The 6,341-nt window shown below is 44.2% G+C and overlaps 1 long non-coding RNA gene across 1 annotated transcript; it reads right to left on the bottom strand.

Annotated features, from left to right (window-relative positions):
* Positions 1-404: 404 nt before the first annotated feature.
* Positions 405-4,253, bottom strand: LOC118660490. Its single transcript, XR_004968945.1, has 4 exons — positions 3,807-4,253; positions 2,378-2,508; positions 1,715-1,892; positions 405-1,208 (listed from the first exon to the last, which is right to left on the bottom strand). It is a non-coding gene; the product is annotated as an uncharacterized LOC118660490 (long non-coding RNA).
* Positions 4,254-6,341: the final 2,088 nt, after the last annotated feature.

The following is a 6,341-nucleotide window of genomic DNA, read 5'->3' as shown; positions in this document are numbered from 1 at the left end:
ACCCCTATGTTCATAGTAGTGCTATTTACAATAGCCAAAATCTGGAAACAGCCCAAGTGCCCATCAGTAGATGAGTGGATTAAAAAAAAAAATTGATACATTGACACAATAGAATACTCTGCAGCTGTGAAAAAGGATCTTGCCTTAGCCAGTTTTGCTCAGTGGTTAGAGCATTGGCCTGCAGACTGAAGGGTCTTATATTCAATTCCAGTCAAGGGCATGAACCTCAGTTGCAGGCTCAGTCCCCACCCCCATCCCCATTTGGGTGCATGTGGGAGGCAACCAGTTGATGTGTCTCTCTCACATAGATGTTTCTCTCTCTGTCTCTCCCCCTCCCTTCCATTCTCTCTAAAAAATCAATAGGAAAAAATATGCTCCAGTGAGGATTAACAACAACAAAAGAAGAATCTCTTCCCTTTTGAGGCAGCTTGGAGGGACCTGGAGAGCAATATGCTAAGTGAAATAAGCCAGCCAGAGACAGACCAATATCACATGATCTCACTTATATGTGGAATCTAATGAACAAAATAAACCAACGAATAAAATAGGTCCAGAGGCATGGAAGCATGCAACAGACTGAAGATTCTCAGAGGGAAGGGGGCGAGGGGGAGTATGTAGAGATTAACTGAAGAGCCTATATGCATATATGCATAGCCCATGAACACTGACAATAGTGTGGTGTGGGAACTGGGTAGAGGGGGGCAATGGTGGAAAAATGGGAGATATCTGTCATACTCTCAATAATAAAGGTAAATTTAAAAAAAAAATACCTCAGAGCTGTTTAGCAGGAGGAACAGTGAGGGCTGCAGAGTCTCTGGAACAAGTCTGAGGACACTACAAGAAATGGTGCTGATGATAATGGAGACACTGCTGTCAACGCCAAAGCTATCATCTGCTGGAATTGGGCCCAAGGGCACCTGCATGGACTGACAGTAAGACCTCCAGTGCCAGGCAGGACAGCCAGCACTTTGTGGCCTCCCATCTCTCTTGGAGCCATACATACAGCTCTTTAGGGAAAGGAGGAAATGACGAACAAGGAATGCTGAGTTTCTATTTGATGTTAATGCAGGAAGAAAACAGGATCAACAAACCACAGCCTCTGTGGTGCCAGGACTCTGTTCTGCTCTCTCCTTTCTTCCCTCTCTTCTCCATTAACTCAGAAGCTCCACGTTTCACTCTGGGGCTCCACCAGGCAAGAGCCATGCTTTCTGCAAGAGGAAGTGCTCTATGTACCATAGTATTTTTAAAATTTATTAGGGATTTAAGATGTTTAAAACTTTTATTAGGTTTCCAAAAGAGTATTCCTTACTAGATTATACAAGTGTTGAATGTTCCACCCAATCTATTTTTCCCATAAGCCCCATCATTTTTACTGCATGAAATTCTATAATGCCTCAATTTTTTAGGGAGACATATATTACATTGAGGAGAAACAACTGTTTCAACTCATTTGATCCTCTTTTTTTTTTTTTTTTTTTTAAATATATTTTATTGAGTTTCTACAGAGGAAAGGAGAGAGATAGAGAGTTAGAAACATCGATGAGAGAGAAACATCGGTCAGCTGCCTCCTGCACATCTCCCACTGGGGATGTGCCCGCAACCCAGGTACATGCCCTTGACCGGAATCGAACCTGGGACCTTTCAGTCCGCAGGCCGACGCTCTATCCACTGAGCCGAACCGGTTTCGGCAATTTGCTCCTCTTATTATCCTTACCTTGCCCGAGGGAACACTGAACACTGGGTGTGGTTTTCATTTAACATTCAAATCCCACATCTTGGGATCTTCCCCAACTTTGTCCCCCTTCTTTCTTCTAACGCAATGTTTGCCGAGTGGACTCCAAAGCCTTTTCCTGGGACGCCGCGCTGAGAGTCACGGATAAAGGAGCAGCTCCCTGTCGCATGAAAGGAGGTACTTTGCTTAGCGTCCAAATGGAAACTGGTTTCTAGTATTTAGTCAAAAGTTCACCCCCCAAAAAAAAAGTTCTCAAAAGAAGTTCTAAAGGCCAAAAGAAAGAAACATAGGGTCTTCCAAGAAATAGGTCCTGGGGGCGGTGGGGGGGTTAGGGGGTTTCCAACTGGCTATCTGAAATAACGTGGGCCATTTTCCCAAAGTGACTGATAACTATTGCATTACTTTCCCCAAGGTCAGCAGCAGAATAGGAATTAGAGAAACCGACTTGGGACCTTCTCTACTCCTTTTAAATATTGTGTTTCTGTTTCTGTTCACATTTTTGCATCAGACTGTTCTCCTTGCTATATTTCACACCCCCTCTGGCTTCACATCAGAGGGACAAGGTCAGTATTTGTTTATAATGGAATAGGGGTGTGATGGTGAATAATACAGATGTATATTTTACTTGGAACAAATGCAGTTCACCTTTATTCTCTGAGCACATTCAGATTGTAAGAGAGACTGCAGTTTATACGCCTTCAAAAGAAAGCCCTCCTTGGGTATTCAAAACATATTTTATCAAACCACAGGATCCTCTTGTTTCAAGCAAGAAGCACCTACAAAGAAAAAGACAGTTTCTGTAAGACACTTGTTGGATTTTCGGTTTGTTTTGGATGGTTGTTATTTCTTTTGGGACAAGTTTTAAATGTTAACAGGAAAAAAAAACAAATTCTGTTGAAGAAATTGGGGGCGAGGGGTTTAAATGAATGACTTCAAAAAAGCACATCTGCGTATACTGGAAGAGTGCGTTCTCTCAAGCCCTTTGCTTTGGGTCCGTCAGAAGGATTTGGAATAAATGTTTCTACATTAAAGTAGAATGCTAAGGCCAAGATGAAGAGAATCAATTCTAGTGAGCTTTTGAAATAGAGACAGAACAGGATCAAGCTTACAGCATACAATAGATTACCTTCCATTTGGAAACAGGCAGGAACTAAAGATACAGAACATAAAACTTTCCATTAGATCCCCATTCTCTTTCCTTTGTGGCCACATGTGTCTGTCTAATCTTGACCACAGAATCAGAATGTTGAAAAGACTTTGAGGGTTCATCGAATCCACGCCCAACCTTATGGGAAGACCTCCCACTAAACCTCCAGACACATGGGGACTTACCCGGTTCTCAAAGACCTCCATGAAGTTTTTACAAAAAGTGTTCAAACACCAGCTCTCCTGCCAGCAGTCTACTTGGCTTGTTGAATTTGCATTGTCCCCACCCCCATTAATCAATCCCACCCCATCAAACAGGAACAGCCGTGTTGTCTCCACTCTCAACATTCCAACATCTGCCCACATTTGCATGTGTGGTGCTGCCCGGCTCAGGCCGCCGCGCCGGCAGAGTCCTGTTCTAATCTCTGTCAGGACCAAGGCACAGGTGCGGGTCTCAGGCAGCCGGAGCCCCTCCTGTCATCCCCCACCTGGCCACTGGCAGCCCTTCAGTTTCTGAGAAGCCAGCATGAGGGAGGCAAATTCCTAAACACTCATGAGCTTTAAAGCATTTCATTCTTCACAAGGAAAAAAGACTCATAGGTCATCTATTAGGGAGGCCACATGTGACACCTCATATGGAATTCTTGCCTTTTTTATTCGTGTATTGATAATGATTTAGCAATCCCAACTCAAACTCCCAATCAAGCCTCACTATTTGCAGAGTCAACTTCTAATGAAATTCCTAGAGCAGGGGAGTAAAATTTTTTCCTCATTAATATGAAAGAATTGGAGGTGCTAGAAATAGCCTCAGGACTAAGTAAACAGGCACTAGCCAGTGATGTTTCCCAGGAAATCTTTGTGGCCAGAAACTTGAATAAGGAATGAGGCACACTCAACAAGCTGGAAGGTAATGTCTGTGTTTCCTCACCACTGTTTTTTGTCATTCCAATACGGAGTGGTTCCTGAAAATGTCTTTTCCTCCATGTCCCTTGGCAATGGCCTAAGTATTTCCCCATGTTGGTCATCAAATGGCCTGAGAGAAAAACATGGGGTTATCAGTAGCATCATCAAAGCAGCCTGGATCATGGAAGAAGAGTGGCCGATCATTGTGCCAGTCCAGCCCTTAGCAGACCACCCTGGAGATGGGTGAAGGGCATAACCCACTGTGAGGGGCTCAGTCCTGTTTCATCATCTGCCTCAGTTGCAGCAATACAAACAGAGAGGCCTTGAGCTGTGTAAAGAGAAGAGATTCTGGGTTTACTGGTGTGACCATCCACTCCAGTCTACCATGCATAATTCCGAGAGAAGCCCAAGACCCAGCTGGAAATGAAGAGACTTCAGGATCAAATTCCTCTTGAGCACAGAGATCTTCACAAACTCAGGGACCTCAAGCCAGGCCTATATTCCAGGGAGTTAGATGAAAACCAGCTACACCCCTGCAGCTAAGGCCACTTGCTTCCCTTTAACGTCCCGCTCATTGTATGCTCTCTCTGAAGGCCTCACTGGAGCTGCAATCAGATTTTGATATTTATGAACTATGAAATAACTATGAAATGTCCCCCTTCATTTATCATAATCATCTTTCAACCTCCCTTACTTATTTCCACATTCACTGAGAAATCACATCCAAGTTCCTATGACCCCTAATAGCTCAGATGACCTTAAACTGACATGTGAATTTGGATCAAGTTAAATCAATGCTCCCAAAGCTCAGCTCATCCTTTCTTTTGCAAGGTGATTTTCCCCAAACTAAATGAGGACATATTTTACATGGCAAACATACTGCTTACACAAACTAGCTTCATGTGACTCTTAAAGAAAGCATATAAATTACACCATCATAAACCTTTCTCTTTTCAGGTTTGTAACTGGAGTGTCATAAATATCAGGCTTGATCATCTTTGGTTCATAATCCAGATGTCACTGTCTTCCAGTTAGAACCAAATGAGTTTTAGGAAGGGTTGCAGCGCCCCCTGCTGGCTTGCTTTGCAGAATGAGTTTTTAGAAGGTGAAAGTCTGGGTACAAAGTACTTTGATGCTGAAATACCTTGTAGTTAAGAGGGGAAATGAGGTTTTGAATGCGACGTTCTTCATTTCCTCAGCAATGCACACTGCAGCAAAGAGAGGTTCACATTTCTTCCGTTATTATTTCTAGCATTTAATAGAGCCAGCCACATTAGAACTGATGACATTTCGATGGCGTTGTTCCCCATTACTAATGGTGTGAGACAAAACTATGAGGGGGTTCAAGTCTCTCTCCTCTATGTAATGCTCCCACTCCAGGGCAACAGACAAGCACCTCTGGCAACCTTTGAGGTGGTCTCTCAGGAGCCACAGTAGGACAAGGACAGCCCACTGGAGATGACAGACCCTAATTCTGTGCCACACAGCTTGCTACTCCCGACACCCACTAAGAGCTTCGGTCTGCAGGAAGAAAGCCCTGATCAGCAGACATAGTATAGATAATCAATCCTGATTTGAAAGCAGCTGTCAAGCTCAACCACCCCCAGTCTTTTATTAGCACTGATCCTGTCTTTATTATTTAAAATCCATATTCCTATGGATTCAAAAAACCAAGAACACCTTTGGGTGGCTGGGGGTGTATAGCATGGTATCAGAATAATCATTCATTATTCAACAAAAATATCATTGTGTCCACAAATTATTTAGCGTTTATATTGTCCCGGCACCACGTAGGCATGAGGGACACTGGTGAAAAACAAAAAAACTGCCTTTAATCGAGCTTGATGTCAAAGGGAGGGCGGGGGGGGGGGGGGGGGGTAAATGAGCAACATACAAACCATCCCAAAAATGAATTACAAACCGTGACAAAGGACATGAAGGGAAGGCACAGCCAGTTTCCCTGAGGACGTGACGTTAGGACTGAGACCAAGAGGAGGAGCGGGAGTGACTGAGGGTGCAGGGTGAGCGAGGATTCCAGGCAGAGCAATGAGTGTGTGCAAAGCAATGACCTGCCAGGCAGAGAGGGTCAAGCCACTGACTGTGACCCTGCCATGAGTGTCCACGCCTTCATGACGTCGTTTCTATGAAACTGACTCCAAACAAAGTGATAAAAACCAATAAACTTTTCCCAGCAATTCACCAAATTCCTGCAGCGAATTGCGTCTCAGCTTCTGTCTCGGGAAATGAGAGGGCAGTGGCCAAGCCTTCTACGCAGCGGGCATCCTGCCAGTTGGAAGTCTGCCTGCTGAGAGTTCTGGACCCCACTGAGTCCTTGCTTCATCTTTACACACTTGCAGCATCTTGTACCTTGGACCCAGTGTCAGAGTTTTCTCTTCTATGGATCATATCCATTGACCTGGCTCTCTCGTCTTCCCGGACACCAGGCATTCTTCCCAGACTTAACAGGAACTCCACACTAAAAGGTCCTAGCATTTATCCTGGTGATTTTTGACAATGCCTCAGACAGGTGACCCGAAACAGTATTTTATTTATTTCTGCT

This window comes from Myotis myotis, unplaced genomic scaffold, assembly GCF_014108235.1.
Source record: "Myotis myotis isolate mMyoMyo1 unplaced genomic scaffold, mMyoMyo1.p scaffold_m19_p_7, whole genome shotgun sequence".
Taxonomy (NCBI): Eukaryota; Metazoa; Chordata; class Mammalia; order Chiroptera; family Vespertilionidae; genus Myotis; species Myotis myotis.
This window is presented reverse-complemented; position numbering and strand designations above follow the sequence as displayed.